The sequence below is a fragment of the Equus quagga genome, chromosome 13, assembly GCF_021613505.1.
Source record: "Equus quagga isolate Etosha38 chromosome 13, UCLA_HA_Equagga_1.0, whole genome shotgun sequence".
Taxonomy (NCBI): domain Eukaryota; kingdom Metazoa; phylum Chordata; class Mammalia; order Perissodactyla; family Equidae; genus Equus; species Equus quagga.
The window spans coordinates 100388942-100407866 of record NC_060279.1 but is presented as its reverse complement, the minus strand read 5'-3'; positions in this window follow the sequence as shown (position 1 = coordinate 100407866).

Sequence of the window (18925 nt, the reverse complement as noted above, 5' to 3'; positions counted from 1 at the left end):
TCAGCACAATACTGAAGATGAAGAAGTTGGAGGACTAACATTATCTGACTTCAAGATTTGCTATAAAGCTACAGTAACCAAGGCAGTATACTGGCAAAAGAATAGATCAACAGACAAATAGATCACTGGCATAGAACAAAGTGCTCAGAAATAGATCCACACAAATAGAGCCAATGGATCTTTGACAAGGGAGCAAAGACATTTCAGTGAAAAAAGGTGCAACAAATGCTGCTGGGACAACTGGACATCCATGTTAAAGAAATGAAACTAGACAAAGGCTTTACATCTTTCAAAAAATTCAAAATTGATCACAGAACTCAATGTACAATGAACAACAAAAAACTATTACAAGATAACATAGGAGAAAATCTAGGGGGCTTTAGGTTTGCAATGATTTCTTAGAAACAACACCAAAAGCATGATCCATGAAAGCTAAAACTTGGTCAATTACATGTCATTAAAATTAAAAATTCGTGCTGTGCAAAAGACACTCTTAAGAGAATAAAAAGACTAGCCACAGACTGGGAGAAAATATTTACAAAACACATATGTGATAAAAGACTTGAATCCAAAATATGCAAAGAACTCTTAAAACTCAACACCGGACAGCAAACAATCCAATGAAAATGTACAAAAGATTGAACAGACACCTCACAAAAGAAGATACACAGATTGCAAATAAGCTTATACAAAGATGCTCGACATCATATGGCATTAGGGAAGTGCAAATTAAAATAATGAGATACCACTATACACCTTTTTGAATGGCTAAAATCCAAAACGCTGACACCACCAAATGCTGGTATGACTGTGGAGCAACAGGAACTCTTTATTCATTACTGGTGAGACTGCAAAATGGAACAACCACTTTGGAAGACATTTATCAATTTCTTAAAAAGCTGAACATAGTCTTACCATATGGTCTAGCAATCTTTCTCATAGTTATTTACCCAAATAAGTAAAAAACTTATGTCCACAAAAATCCATACTTGAATATTTACAGCATGTTTATTCTTAATTGCCCCATACTAGAAGCAACCATGAGGTCCTTAAAAGGTGAAAAGGTAAACTTTTGAGTATCTATACAATGGATTATTATTCAGTGATAAAAAGAAATGAGCTATTAGGCCACAAAAACACATAAAGGAATCTTAAATGCATATTGCTTAGTGAAATAAGTGCCTTTTTATTTTCTACATTTCTGATTCTTTCATACTTGGGGCCTTACTGACTCTGGAGAGACTGTGACTCCCAGGGTAGCCAATCCTACAGACAGTAAAGACTCATCTGTAAAATGCCTTTCATGTGTGAACTAGCCAGAGCACATGTTTTAACCACCGCCTTTATCAGGCTCTCACACCCAAGGCCAATATTCCCTGCTCTAATCCCTCCAGTGCCATAAATAAGCAACTTGGGGAAGCTCTGAAATTCTTCAAACTAACCAATCTTAAACCTGCTTACCCTACCCTACCCATTCCATCCTCCAGATACAATTAGTAAAGTCTCTTGCCTACATTTTCTCTTTTTCTTCTACCTCCTGACACACCCTGGTGCTTCCCTATGTGGGCCTGTGTGGAGCGCTGTGCCTCCTGTGAGTATAAAAATGTCTTCCTTCATGACAGTAATTTCCATGTCTATGTCTTACCATAACTGGTTAAAACAAATTCTGGGTACAACTTAAAATAATAAGCCAATCACAAAAGGCTACATACTGTGTGATTCCAACTATGAAGGCAAACCTATAAAGAAAATCTGAATAGACCTCTAAGAAGTAAATAAACTGAGTGAGTAATAAGGAAAGAAAAGTTCCGAAAAACAAAGCCTAGGCGCACATGGATTCTTTGGTGAGACATATAACAGTTTTGAAGAAGAAATAATATCGTTCACAAACTCCTTCAGAAAATAAAGGAGGGAATACTTCTCAATTCATTCTATGACGCCAGTATTGCCCAGATATTAAAGCTAAAAAAAAAAAATCATAAAAACTACAGACCAAAATACCCATAACATACAGACATAAATCTTTTTTAAAAAATAGGAAATGAAATCCAGCAACAAACAAAAAAGATTATAAAACATGACCAAGTGGGATTTATCCCAGGAATGCAAGATTGGCTTAATAATTAAAAATTAATTGATAGAATTATTAATAGAATAAAGGAAAAAAATCATGATGCTAATTGATTATGAAAAAGCATTTGACAAAAGCATTCAAGATAAAGAGAATTCTCAATAAAGCAGGATTATAAGAAAACTTCCTCAACCTGAGGAAGAGCATTTACAAAAGGCTTACAGTTAATATTATTCCTAATAATGAAATATTGAATACTTCATCCCTAAGACAGAGAATAAGACAAGGATGTCTGATCTCACCATATCCATTCAATATTTTAGAGCAGTTTCCAGCCAATGTGAAAAGGCAACAAAAAATTAAAGGATTACAGATGAAAAAACAAAAAGTAAAATGGAGTTTATCTGTAAATCACATGATCATGTACATAGAACAGGGATTGGCAAAGTGCAGCATGTAGATTTCCTACACATTACAAAGAAGAGCATCTGATTTTGTGGATAAAATAGTACTGATGCACAGCCCTGACCATTCATTTATGTAGTACTGCCTATGGCTGCTTTCATGCTACAATGGCAGAGTTGATTAGCTGCAAAAGATATCATATGGCTGCAGGTCTGAAATATTTACTATCTGATCCTTTAAAAAAAAATCTGCCAACATCTGGTACAGAAAACACAAAGAGATTTAAAAATCTTACTAAAACTCCTAAGCAGGTTTAGCAAGGTCACAGATACAAGATTGACACACAAAAATCAACAATATTTCCAGACACTACATGCAGACTATGAAAATGAAAACATTAATAAAAAACTATCACAATAGAATGAAAAACAAAATACTTAGAAATAAATGTAACAAAAGAAGTATAAAACCTGTACAATAAAAACCATTAAATATTGCTGAGAGAAATTAAAGTTCTAAATAAATGGAAAGACATTCAATGCTCCTGGATTAGAAGACTCAATACTGTTAAGATGGACTTTCTCCCCAAGTTAATGTATAGATTCAACATAATTCCTAGTAAAATCCCAGCAGGCTTTCTTGTAGAAAATGACTAAAGAACTCCTAAATTTATATGGAAATATAAAGGACATTTCACTTTTGAAAGAGAACAAAGATAGAGAACTCACATTACGTCATTTCAAAATTTACTACAAAACAACACTAATAACACAGTGTGCTATTGGCATAAGGACAGACATAGCTCAATGAAATAGAAAGTCCAAAAAGAAACCCTTAGATTTACAGTCAAGTGATTTTTTTACAAAGCTGCCGATGTAATTCAATGAGGAAAGGATAGCCTTTTCTCTATTTTTATTTAGTTTTAAATTATTTATTTATTTTTTTTTTGAGGAAGATTAGCCCTAAACTAACATCTGCCGCCAATCTTCCTCTTTTTGCTGAGGAAGCCTGGCCCTGAGCTAACATCCATGCCCATCTTCTTCTACTTTATATGTGGGACGCATGCCACAGCACAGCTTGATAAGTGGTGCCTAAGTCTGCACTCAGGATCTGAACTGGCAAATCCCAGGCCACCAAAGCAGAATGTGCAAACTGAACCACTGTACCACCAGGCTGGCCCCAAGGATAGCCTTTTCAAAAATTGTGCTGGTACAATTAGATATCCACATGCAAAAAGAACAAAAGAACATCCTTACCTCACACGATACATAAAGATTAATTCAAAATTGAACATATACCTAAGTATAAGAGTGAAAACAATAGAAATCCTAGAAGAGAACACAGGAAAAAATCTGTGTGACCTGAGACTGGGTAAAATTTTCTTAGCTTAACATAAAAAGCACATTTATTAAAATAAAAAAAATCATAAATTGTATTTCATCATAACTAAAAATCTTTGCTATTCAAAAGATATTTTTAAGGAAATGAAAATAAAACCCAAACACTGGGAGAAAATATTTACAAATAATGTATCTGATAAAAGACTCCTACTGAATATATACAAAGAACTCTTACAACTTAATAATAAGGAAGCAAACAATCCATTTATAAAAATGGGCAAAAGAGTAGAATATCTTACCAAGGAAGATATGGTGACAGCTGATAAGCACATGGAAATATGTTCTACGTCGTTAGTCAAAGATAAACTAAAACCACAATACAATACCACTATACACCCCCAAGATTAGCTGTAATTAAAAAAACCTAACAATATCAAGTTTTGGTAAGGATGTGGAGAAACTGCAATGCTCCTACATTGCTGGTTAAAATGTAAAATGTTATAGTTACTTTGGAAAACAGGTGGCAGTTTCTTAAAATGTTAAATAAACAACACATAATTTCAACTCCCATGTACTTATCCAAAAGAAATGAAAACATATATCCACACAAGGACATGCATATGATTAATGATAGATGCATTAATCATAGTAACCGAACACTGGAAACAGTCAAAATATTTACTAACGGGGGAGTAGATAAACAAAATATAGTAGAGCCATAATAGAATATGATTCAGGAATAAAAAGAAACTACTGGTGAGTGATACAACATGGAACCACCTCAAAAACACTATGCTGAGTAACAAAAGTCAAACTAAAAAAGACTATATCTTATATGATTTCATTTATATCAGATTTCTAGAAAAGCCAAAATTGTGCAGATACAAAGCAGTTCAGCGGTTGCCTGAGCTTGAAGTGAGAGCAAGCACTGACTGCAAATAGCACAGAGATCTTCTTGGGATGATGAAAAGGCTTTCAAATCCAATTATGGTGATGGTTACACAACTTATAATAAAAGTTATCTTATAATAAATGAACTTTACTGTATCTAAACTATATCTCAGAAAATTATTAAAAGAGTTCATTCATTTTAATGTTAACATATACTGCTGAATTGCCTTTCATAAAGTTTATGCCAATTAACATGAACATTAGTAATGTATGAAAATGTTTTACCACACCTTGAAGAATCTAGTTGATATTAAACTTCTGGTAAGTGAAGTGACATCAGCATCATGGCAGAGTGAGGTGTTCCCTTAGTCTCCTCCCCCTAAGTTATAACAGACATTCAATAACCAACAGAGGATTCCCTACAAAGCACTACAGGACATCGGAGAGATCCACGCAGCCATAGATCTGAAGGTGGGGGTATGGGGAAGCAGTGGAAAGATGTGAGTGGATCCCCTCTCCTTCCCCAGCGGCAGCAATCTAGGTCGTGGATCCTCAGGCAGCAGCGGGAGCACGGCTGTAAGAAAAGGCAAGGGAGGAGGTAGGCCTGCACATGAACACTTTTGCTTTCAGATTAGCAGTGAAGACCACTGGAACACTTTACACCAAGTGGCGTAGTTCAGCCATGGCATATTCACCCCCACCAAGTGGAGCAGCCCAAGCAAAGCACCCGTGAGCATAGACTCGGACTGCATGTGCCAAAGAAAATGCCCCTCCTCTCCCCTCCTGCTTGTCGCACCAGCATGGCAGGTCCCCAGCGAAGGAAGTGGTTCTATACCAGAGCACCAGTGCATGTGTGTGTGACCTGCCAAGTGGCTGTGGCCAGCAGGCAAAAGCAGATGAGCCCTATCGGCACAACTTCTAGGAGACAAGGCAAGTTCAGAAAACACAGCTCCTGTCCCCCCTCAGAGATGGCAGGTGGAATCTGAGACCTGATACCAGCACTATGTGCCAGCAAAGGATCACTTCATCAAACACCATCAAGAACTACACTAACACTCCAGAGCAGAAGGCAACTGACAAGTCTCCAGAAATGAATCTTAAACTCACAGAAATTTACAATCTAAATGACACAGAATTTGAAATAGTTTTCAGAAAGAAACTCAATGAGTTACAAGAAAATTCAGAAAGACAGTTCAATGAACTCATGAAAAAAATTAATGAGCAGAAGGAATTCTTCACCAAATTGGTTGGAACTCTAAAAAAAACTTAACAGGGGCTGGCCCGGTGGTGCAGCAGTTAAGTGCACATGTTCTGCTTCTCGGTGGCCCGGCGTTCACTGGTTCAGATCCCAGGTGCAGACATGGCACTACTTGGCATGCCATGCTATGGTAGGCACCCCACGTATACAGTAGAAGAAGATGGGTATGGATGTTAGCTCAGGGCCAGTCTTCCTCAGCGAAAAGAGAATTGGCAGCAGTTAGCTCAGGGCTAATCTTCTTCAAAAAAAACTTCAAAATTCTGGAAATGAAGAACACAGTGAAATGAGATAAAAAACAATCTCAAAAACTTAAAAAACAGAGCTGACATTACGGAGGACAAAATTAGTAATTTAGAGGAAAGAAATACAGAAATGCTTCAGTAGAGGAGGAGAGAGAACTAAGACAAAAAAAATGAAGAAACTCTTTGAAAAATATCTGACTCAAATAGGAAATGCAACATAAGGGTTATAGGTATTCTAGAGGGAGAAGAATGGGAGAAAGGAGCAGATATCTTGTTCAAAGAATAGCTGAGAACTTCCCAAGCCTGGAGAAGGAGCGTGACTTAAAAAGCATATGAAGCCAATAGAAATCCCAACTACATCTATGTAAAAAGACCTTCTCTAAGGCATATAACACTAAAACTGGCAAGCCAATGACAAAGAAAAAATGTTAAGGGCAGCAAGGCAGAAGAAAATAATCTACAAAGGAACCCCTATCAGGCTTTCAGTGGATTTCTCAGCAGAAACATTACAGGCTAGGAGAGATTGGAACAATACATTCAAAATACTGAAAGACAAAATCTTTCAGCCAAGAATAATCTATCCAGCAAAACTATCCTTCAGATATGATGGAGAAATAAAAGGTTGCCCAGATAAACAAAAGCTGAGGGAGATCATTGGCAATAGACCTCTCCTACAAGAAAAGATCAAGTATGCCCTCATACCTGAAACAAAAAGGCAAAAGTATACTAAGCCTCGAGCACCGGAGATAAATAGAGAGACAAAATCAGAAAATTGTATCCATCAGACCAGATTAGCAAACAATTATAACATAAAGGATAGAGGGAAAGAAAGTATCAAAAATAACCATGCACACTTCATTTTAATCACAAACTCACAACACAAAACAGAATAATATGTGACAACAATAACTTAAAAGGGGAATAGGAAAGGGGTGTAACCTGCTTAGGCTAATGGAGATAATGGAAGACGATACTCCAAGCTACTAGCAAACAAAAGAAAGCAGGAGTTACCATACTTATATCAGACGAAGTAGCCTTCAAGACAAAACAGGTAATGAGTGACAAAGAAGAGCAGTGTATAATGATAAAAGAGACACTCCACCAAGAAGATATAACACTTACAAATATATATGCACCCAACACAGGAGCACTAAATTACATAAAGCAACTACTAACAGGCATAAAAGGAGATATTAACAACAACACAATGATACTAGGGGACCTTAACACCCCACTTACTTCAATGGATAGATCATCCAGACAGAAAATCAACAAGGAAATAGTGGATTTAAAGGAAAAACTAGACCAGATGGACTTAATAGATATATATAGAACACTCTATACAAAAATAGCATAATACACATTCTTCTCAAGTGCACATGGAACATTCTCAAGGACAGACCATACACTGGGAAACAAGGTAAGCCTCAATAAATTTAAGAAGAACGAAATCATATCAAGTAAATTTTCTGACAATGATGCTATGAAACCAGACATCAACTACAAGAAAAAAGCTAGGAAAGTGACAAGCATGTGTATACTAGACAACATGCTATTAAACAACCAACAGATCATTGAATAAATTAAAGGAGAAATCAAAAAATATCTGGAGACAAATGAGAATGAAAATACACCATGGCAACTCATACGGGATGCCGCAAAGCAGCCCTAAGAGGAAAATCCACTGCAATACAGGCCCACATTAATAAACGAGAAAAATCTCAAATAAGCAATCTTAAACTATACCTAACAGAAACAGAAAAACAAGAACAAAGCCCAAAGGCAGCAGAAGGAGGGAAATAATAAAAATTAGAGCAGAAATAAATGAAATTGAAACCAAAAAAAAACAGTAGAAAGGATCAATGAACCTAAGAGCTGGTTCTTTGAGAATATAAACAAAAGTGACAAACCCTTAGCCAGACTCACCAAGAAAAAAAAAAGAGCAGTCTCAAATAAATAAAATTAGAAATGAAAGAGGAGAAATTACAATGGATATCAAGAGATACAAAAGATTATAAGAGAATACTATGAAAAACTTGCATACACACAAATTGGACAATCTAGAAGAAATGGATACATTCTTAGACTCTTACACCCTCCCAAAACTAAACTAAGAAGAAACAAAGAATCTGAATAAACCAATCACAAGTAAAGAGACTGAAAACAGTAATCAAAAGGCTGTCAAAACATAAAAGCCCAGGACAAGACAGCTTCTCTGGAGAATTCTACCAAACATTCAAAGAAGACTTAATTCCTCTCCTTCTCAAAGTATTCCAGAAAATTGAGGAAGGAGAAATGCTTTCTAACACATTCTATGAGGCCAACATCACCTTGATCCCAAAGCCCGACAAGGACAACACAAAGAAGGAAACTTATAGGCCAATATCACTGATGAACATAGGTGCAAAAATTGTCAACAAAATATTGGCAAACTGAATAGAGCAATATATTAAAAGGATCATACACCATGATCAAGTGGGATTTATCCCAGGGATGTGGTGATGGTTGAACATCTGCAAATCAACCAATGTGATACAACCCATTAACAAAATGAGGAATAAAAACCACATGATCATCTGAATAGATGCAGAGAAAGCATTTGATGAGATCCAACATCCAATGATGATATAAAATCTCAATAAAATGGGCATAGAAAGTACCTCAACATAAGAAAGGCCATGTATATCAAACCCACAGGCAACATCATACTCAATGGGGAAAAACTGACAGCCATCCCTCTGAGAACAGGAACAAGAGAAGGGTGCCCACTCTCACCAGTCCTATTCAATACAGTACTGGAGGTTTGGGCCAGAGCAATTAGGCAAGAAAATGAAATAAAAGGTATCGAAATTGGAAAGGAAGAATTGAAACTCTTGCTGTTTGCAGATGACATGATTTTATATATAGAAAACCCACAAGAAAACACCAGGAAACTATTAGAAATAATCAACAAAATGCAAAAAAATGAAAGTTGGCCATTATCTTACACCATACACAAAAATTAACTCAAAATGGATTAAAGACTTGAATGTAAGACCTGAAAACATACAACTTCTAGAAGAAAATAGAGGCAGTACACACTTAGACCTCGGTCTTAGCAGCATCTTTTCAAATACCATGTCGACTCATGCATGGGAAACAAAAGAAAAAATAAAGAAATGGAACTACATCAGACTAAGCAGCTTCTGCAAAGCAAAGGAAACCATGAACAAAATGAAACAACAACCCACCAATTGGGAGAAAATATTTGCAAAGCATATATCTGAAAAGGAGTTAATTTCCAAAATATATAAAGAACTCATACAACTCAACAACAACAAAACAAACAACCCAATCAAAAAATGGGCAGGAGATATGAACAGACATTTATAAAAAGAAGATAATCAGATGGCCAACATCATTAATCATTAGGGAAATGCAAATCAAATCTACAATGAGCTATCACCTTACACCGGTCAGAATGGTTATAATTACCAAGACAAAAAAACCCCAATGTTGGTGAGGATGTAGAGAGAAGGGAGCCCTCATACACTGCTAGTGGTAATGAAAACTGGTGCAGCAACTATGGAAAACAGTATGGAGATTGCTCAAAAAATTAAAAATAGAAATACCATACAATCCCACTATCCAACTACTGGGTATTTATCCAAAGAACTTGAAATCAACAATTCAAAGAGACTTATGCACTCCTATGTTCACTGCAGCATTATTCACAATACCCAAGAAGTAGAAGCAACCCAAATGCCCATCAACTGATGAATGGATAAAAATGTGGTATATATATACAATGGAATACTACTCAGCCATAAAAGAAGACAAAATTGTCCCATTTGCAACAACATGGATGGACTTCAAGAGAATTATTGGGTTTTTGTTTTTTGTTTTTTTTTTTTTGAGGAAGATTAGCCCTGAACTAACATCTGCTGCCAATCCTCCTCTTCTTGCTGAGGAAGACTGGCCCTGAGCTAACATCCGTGCCCATCTTCCTCTACTTTATATGTGGGATGCCTACCACAGCATGGCGTGCCAAGCAGTGCCTTGTCCACACCCGGGATTCGAACCAGTGAACCCCAGGCCGCCGAAGCAGAACGTGCACATTTAATTGCTGTGCCACCAGGCCGGCCCCTCAAGAGTATTATGTAAAGCAAAATAAGCCAGACAGAGGAAGACAAGCACTGCATGATTTCACTCATATGTGGGAGATAAACACACGGACAAAGAGAACAGATTAGTGGTTATTAGAGAGGGAGGGGGTTGGGGAGTGGGCGAAAAGAGTAAAAGGGTACATATATATGGTGACAAATAAAAGTTAGACTATTTGTGTTGAGCATGATGCAGTCCATACAGAAGCTGTTAAATGATAATGTACATCTGAAATTATACTGGTAAACCATTTTGACCTCAATAAAATAATTTAAAGACAAAACCAAAAAAAACCCACAAACTTCCACAAAGTAAAAATTTTAGGTTTAATTAACATTCTAATCTTATCAGTGAGGATAAATATCTTTTCACATTTTTATAGACTGAATTGTGTACTCCAAAACTCACTTTTTGAAGCCCTAACCCCCAAAGTAACTATATTTGGAGATTAAGCCTTAAAGAAAGTAATTAAGGTTAAATGAGGTAATTAAGGGTAGTGTCCTTACAAGAAGAGGAAGAGACACCAGACATATCTTTGATTCTCTCTTTGTGAATGCATAGAATAAGGACCAGATGAAGTCACACAAAGAAGTTAGGCATCTGCAAGCCAGGAAGAGTTCTGGAGGTTCTGCTCCGGGACAGCAACATAGGAGTCTCCTGAACTCATGTCCTCCCACAGACACAGTAACTCTACAGCTACACATGAAACGATCATCTCTGAAAGAAATGCACAAACTAGCTGAGTGACTCCTTCACAATGGATCATAGAGAAAAAACCCAAACTGAAATGGGCTCAGCAAACCTCAACTACTGGGAGCCACAATGAAGAAGCTGCTTAGAAAATCAAAATGGTTTGAGGCACAATGAAGAGCTACAGCAGCACTGAATAAGAAGGTTCAGCTCCAAAATGAGGCCACTTCTTCAAGATTGGGAAGGTGACTAGTTTATCTAATGAATAGACATTAACAAAGAGTCAAGAAAAACGAAGACATATGGAAATATGTTTCAAACAAAAGAACAAGATCTCAGAAAACGACCTTAATAAATCACAAAAAAAGTAATTTACCTGATAAAAAGTTCAACATGCTCACCAAGGTGAGGAAACAACGCATGAACAAAGGGAGAATTTCAACAAAGAGGTAGAAAATATAAAGAAGTACCCAACAAAATCACAGAGATGAAGAATAAGAACTGGAAAATACAATAAAGGGGTTCAGAACTACCACACTAGATGAAGCAGGAGAAAAGATCAGCAAATGTGAAGACAGGCCAATGAAATTAATCCAATCAGAGGAGCAAAAAGAAAAAAGAATGGAAAAGAGTAAATATAGCTTAAGAGACTTATGGGACAATATCAAATGGACCAATATTCACATTATAGTGATCCCAGAAAAAGAAGAGAGTGTAAAAGGGGCAGAAAGTTTATTTGAATAAATAATGGCTGAAAACTTCCCAACAAAGGGAAGGAAACAGACATCCAGATCCAGGAAACCCAGAGGGTTCAAACAAGATACTCCAAAGATATCCACACCAAGCCACATCAAAATGAAACTACCAAAAGTTAAAGACCAGGAGAGAATCTTAATAGCAGCAAAAGAAGACAAGTACAAGGGAATTTCCATAAGGCTATCAGCCTGTTTTTCAGCAGAAATTTTGCAGGCCAGAAGGCAGTATCACAATATATTCAAAGTGCTAAAAGAAAAAATCTGCCAACCAATAACATTTTACTTGATAAAGTTATCCTTCAGAATTGAAAAAGAGATAGTTTTCCAGACATGCAAAAGCTGAAAGAGTTCACCACTACTAGCTTGACCTTATAAGAAAAGTCAAACAAGCTTTTTTAGGCTTAAAACAAAGAGTGCTAATTAGTAACAGAAAACATATGAAAGGGTAAATCTCACTGGTAAAGGTAAATATACAGTTAAATTCAGAATAATCTAATATTGTAATGGTGTTGGGTATATCACTTATAAATCTAATATGAAGGTTAAAGACAAAAGTAGTAAAAAAAAAAAAAAGTAACTGTAACTACAATAATTTGTTGATAAATCCACAAGATAAAAAGATGTAAATCATTGGGCCGGCCCCGTGGCCGAGTGGTTAAGTTTGCACGCTCCACTTTGGGAGTCCAGGGTTTCGCCAGTTCGTATCCTGGGTGCGGACATGGCACCGCTCATCAGGCCATGCTAGGGCGGTATCCCACATGCCACAACTGGAACAACCCACAACTAAAAATACACAACTAGGTACTGGGGGGTTTTGGGGAAAAAAAAGGAAAAACAAAGTCTTTAAAAAAAAAAGATGTAAATCATGATATCAAAAACATAAAACATTGCAGGGGGAAGAATAAAAATGTACAGCTTTAGAATGTGTTTAAACTTAAGATGTCATCAACTTAAAATAGACTGTTATAAACATGCTTTATGTAAGCCCCACGATAATGACGAGGCAAAAACCTATAGTAAATACAGAAAAGATAAAGAGAAATGAATCTAAGCCTACCACTACAGAAAAATCATCAAATCACAAAGGAAGAGAGCAACAGAAGAAAGAAACAAAGAAATTACAAAACAATTAAGAAAACAGTGATAAATGCATACCTATCAATAATTACTATATTGTATTTCAATTATACCTGAATTAAAAATACTTTAAATGTAAATGGACTAAATTCTCCAAGTGAAAGAGATAGAGTGGTGAATGCACAAAAAAGTAAGACCCAACTATAAGCTGCCTATGAAAGATTCACTTCAGCTTCAAGGACACACACAGACTGGAAGTGAAGGGATTGGAAAAAAATATTCCATACAAATGGAAACCAAAAGAAAGCCAGGACAGCTATATTTATATCAGACAAAATAGACTTTAAGACAAAGAGCGTAATAAGAGACAATGAAGGTCATTATATAATGATGAAGGGGTAACTCCACCAAGAAGATATGACATTTGTAATTATTTATGCACCCAAGATAGGAGAACCTAAATATATAAAGCAAACATTAACAGACCTACAGAGAGAAACAGCAAGACAATAATAGTAGGGGACTTCAATAACCCACTTTTATCAATGGATAGATCATCCAGACAAAAAAAAAAAGGAAACCTTGGACTTAAACTACCCATTAGACCAGATGAACTAACCGTACATTCACAGAACATCATCCAAAAGCAGAACACATTATTCTCAAGCATACATAGAAAATTCGCCAGGATAGATCACATAGACAACAAAACAGTCTTTATAAATTGAAGAAAACTGAAATCATGTCAAGCATCTTCTCCAACCACAATGAGATGAAACTAGAAATCAATCACAAGAATAAAACTGGAAAATTCACATGTATGTGGAAATTAAACAACACACTCCTAAACAACCAATGGATCAAAGAAGAAATCAAAAGAGAAATTAAAAAATACTTGAGACAAATGAAAATGGAAATAGAACACACCAAAACTTATGGGATACACTAAAAGCCATTCCAAGAGGGAAATTCATAGCAACAAATGCCTACATTAAGAAAAAAAATCTCAAATAAACCATCTAACTTACACCTCAAGGAACTAAGAAAAGAACAAACTAAGTCCAAAGTCACTAGAAGGAAGGAAATAAAGATTAGAATGGAAATGAATGAAACAAAAGACAACACAAAAGATCAATGAAACTAAGAGCTGGTTTTTTAAAAATATAAACAAAATAGACAAACCTTTAGCTAGACTCAACAAGAAACAAGAGAGAGGACTGAAATAAATAGAATCAGATGAAAGAGATGTTACAACTGATACCAGGGAAATACAAAAGATCAAAGCAGACTACTATGAAAAATTAGTCATCAACAAATGGGAGAACCTAGACATGGATAAATTCCTAGAAAAATATAATGTACTAAGACTTAATCAAGAAGAAATAGAAAATCTGAGCAGATGATCTACTAGCAAGGACACTGAATGAGTATTCCAAAACCTCCCAAAAAACAAAATACCAGGACCGATGGTGGTGTCTCTGGTGAATTCTACAAAACATATACAGAAGAATTAATACCAGTCCTTCTCAAACTCTTCCAAAAAAGAGAAGAGGAGGGAACACTTCCAAACTCATTTTATGAGGCCAGCATTACCCTGAAACCAGAACCAGACGAGTATACTACGAGAAAAGAAAATTACAGGCCAATATTCCTGATAAACATAGATGCAAAAAAATTTCCAGCAAAACAGTAGTGAGCAGAATTCAAAAACACACTAAAAGGATCACATAACCTGATCAAGTGGTATTTATTCCAGGGATACAAGGAGAGTTCAACATTTGAAAATCAATCAATGTGATAACCACATTAACAAAATGAAGGATATAAATCATTTGATCATCTCAATAGATGCAGAAAAAGGATTTGACAAAATTCAACATCCATTTATGATAAACAGAAACAACAAAGTGGGTATAGAAGGAATGTATCTCAACAAACTAAAGGCCATATATGACAAGCCCACAGCTAACATCACGCTCAATGGTGAAAAGCTGAAACTTTTTCCTCTACGATCAAGAACAAGATAAAGATGCCTACTCTCGCCACTTTTATTCAACATAGTACCGGATGTCCTAATCAGAGCAACTAGGCAAGAAAAACAAATAGGCATTCAAATCAGAAAGGAAGAATTAAAAATGTCACTGTTTGAAGATTACAGCATATTATATAGAGAACACTGTAAAGAACAAAAGGTTTTTTCCCCCACAAAAAACTGTTAGAATAAGTAAACTCAGCAAAGTTGTAGGATACAAAATCAATACAAAAATCAGCTGCATTTCTATACACTAATAATGAAGTATCAAAAAGAGAAATTAAGAAAACAATCCCATTTACAGTTGCATAAAAAAGAATATGAGCCAGCCCTGATTGCCTAGTGGTTAAAGTTCAGCACTCTCACTGCTTTGGTGGCCCAGTCATTTCCCAGTTGTGGAACCACACCACCCATCTATCAGTTGCCAGGCTGTGATGGTGGCTCACATAGAAGAACTAGAAGGACTTACAAATAGGATATACAATCATGCACTGGGGCTTTGGGGAGGAAAAAAAAGGGGGAAGACTGGCAAAAGATGTTAGCTCAGGGTAAATCTTTCCCTGGGAAAAGAAAAAAACAAAAAAATATCTAGGAATAAATTTAAGCAAGGAGGTGAAAGACCTTACACTGAAAACTATAGGACACTGATGAAAAAAATTGAAGACAACACAAATTAGTGGAAAGATATTCTGCACTCACAGATTGGAAGAATTAATCTTGTTAAATGTCCACACTACCCCCTACCTGAAAAATTACAGAGTCAATGCATGCGTATCAAAATTCCAATGGCATTTTTCACAGAAATGGAACAATCCTAAAATTTGTACAGAAACCACAAAAAAAAAAAAACAAATAGCTCAAGCAATCTTGAGAAAGAACAACAATGCTGGTGGTATCTGCTTCCTGATTTCAAACTATATTACAAAGCTATAGTAATCAAAACAGTATGATATTGGCATAAAAACAGACACACAGACCTACGGAACAGAAGAAAGAGCCCAAAAATAAACCACACATATCTGGTCAATTTATTTACAGAAAAGAGCCAAGAATGTAGAACGGGGAAAGGATAGCCTCTTCAATAAACGATGTTGGGAAAACCAGACACCACATGGAAAAGAATAAAACTGGACCATTATCTTACACTGTACACAAAAATCAACTCAAAATGGATTAAAGAATTGAACATAAGACCTGAAACCATAAACTCCTGGAAGAAAATATAGAGGATAAGTTCTTAGATTTCAATCTTGGTGATGACTTTTTGGATTTGACACCAAAAGCAAAAATAAACAAGTGAAACTACATCAAACTAAAAAGTTTCTATACAGCAAAAGAAACCATCAACAAAAAGAAAAGGCAACCTATGGAATAGGAGAAAATAATTGCAAACCATATATCCAATAAGGCATTAATATCCAAACTATATAAAGAACTCATCATACAACTCAATAGAAAAAAAATACTCTGATTAAAAAATGGGCAGAAGATCTGAATAGACATTTTCCCAAAGAAGACATACAGATGGGCAACAGGTACACGAAAATGTGCTCAACATCACTAATCATCAGAGAAATGCAAATCAAAACTACAGTGAGATATCACCTTACACCTGTTAGAATAGCTATGAACAAAAAGACAAGAAATAAATGTTGATGAGGATGTGCAAAAAAGGGAACCCTTGTGCACTGCTGGTGGGAATGTAAATTACTATAAGCCACTATGGAAAACACAGTATAGAGGTTCCTCAAAAAATTAAAAATAGAACTACCATATGATCCAGCAATTCCACTTCTGGTTATTTATTAAAGGAAACAAAATCACTATCTTGAAAGATACCTGTAATCCATATTCACTGCAGCATTATTTACAATAGCCAAAACATGGAGACAACCTAAGTGTCCATTAACTGATGAATAAAGAAACTGTGATACACACACACACACAGAGACACACAGGAATATTATTCAGCCATAATAAGGAAGGAAATCTTGCCATTTCAACAACACGGATGGACCCTGAGGGCACTGTGCTAAGTAAAGTAAATCAGACAAATATTGCATGATCTCACTTATAACTGAAATCTTAAAAAAACAAAAAACAAAACAAAAAAAACGCTGAACTCAAAGATACACAGAACAAATTGGTGGTTGCCAAAGGAGGGGGTTATAGGGGTGGGGGGAGAAATGGGTGGAGGTGGGCAGAAGGTACAAACTTCCAGTTATAAAATAAATAAGTCCTGGGCATGTAATGTATAGCATGGTAACCATAGTGAACAATAGTGTATATTTGAAAGCAGGTAAGAGAGTAGATCTAAAAAGTTCTTCAGTACAAGAGAAAAAAATTGTAACTACGTTTGGTGATCGATGTTAACTTATTCTGGTAACCACTTAGCAATACACACATATATCAAATCATTATGTTGTAGGCCTAAAACTAATACAATGTTGTATGCCAATTTAATTCAATGAAAAGAGAAAGTTCTCACCAGAAACCAACCCTGCCGGCACCTTGATCCTGGGCTTCCAGCTTCCAGAAAAATGAGAAAATAAATTTTTGTTATTGAAGTCACCCAGTCTGTGGTATTCTATTATGGCAACCTGAGAAGACTAATACACCCATACTGAAAAGCCCTTTTTAGTTCTTGTACTTTGAACTATCTCTATATTCCTTGCTCAGTTTTCCTTTGGATTATTACCCACCCCCTTATGGATTTGGGGTACATGTTTCATTTAAAAATTAGCTATTTTTACATGGCTATTTTTATGTTGCAAGTAAATTTCCCCACTTCATGATTTGTCTTCTGAGTTTTTAGTATTTACAATTATTTGCCAAGTAAAAACATTAATCAGTCTTTTCTCTTATGGGTTCTAGGCTTTATGTTAGACTAGATTTCTATGTTCTGAGGCTATTGAAATTTTTTACCACATTATTTCTTGAATTTTTATGATCTCTTCTTTTACCTTTAAATCTCTGACCCAACATGGAATAACAGATATGAAACGTTAAGGATCTAATTTTCTCTCACTGAATGGTTACTCAGTTTATTATAATTCATGTACTAAATAACCCATATGTGCACCACTGATTAGAAATATGACCTTTATCATTAAGAGAGTACTATATTTCCTTCTATATTTGGGTCTATTTCTGGACTTTCTATCAGTTTCTCTGATCCATCTGCTCATTTTCCAGTACCATGTTATTTTAATACTGCTATTTTATAATATATTTAAACACATGGTAGAGTGTACTGAATTAGTCTTTTTTAGAATTTTCCTGGCTATTTGGCCATATTTACATTTCCACATGAACTTCAGAAACAACCTGTCTTTCATAAAATAATTATCAGATTGGGATCACATTTTTATAATTTTTTCAAATCTTTAGGAGTTTGAGGCTTTCTACCCTATGCTTTTTTTTTTTTTTTCCTGTTTTTGAGGAAGATTAGTCCTGAGCTAACATCTGCCACCAATCCTCCTTTTTTTGCTGAGGAAGACTGGCCCTGAGCTAACATCCGTGCCCATCTTCCTCTACTTTATAAGTGGGACATCTGCCACAGCACGGCTTGCTGTGTGGTGCATATGTCCACACCAGGGATTCGAACAGGCAAATTCTGGGCCACCCAAGCGGAACGTGCAAACTTAACCACTGCACCACCAGGCCAGCCCCTATCCTATGCTTCTTTTACTTGCTTCTTTTCTGATTGGTGCCTCTGTATTCAAGTTCTCTTCATAAGATTATACTCATTTCTTGTTAATTTTATTCATCAGTAACTTATATTTCCGTCTATCATTGCTAGGGTTCTAATTTTTTTCAATTTAATCCTGTTTGTTGTTATCATAAATGTGCATATAATATATATCATGTATATTGATTTTGGCATTTATTTTTATACTCAACCACCTTGAAGTCTCTTATTGTATCAAATTGCTTTCAGTTTATAAACTGAATGTTGAAATGGAACTCTCTCTGTATCAGTTTGTCCTGAGCAACCAAAGGGAAAAAACCCAATGCACGC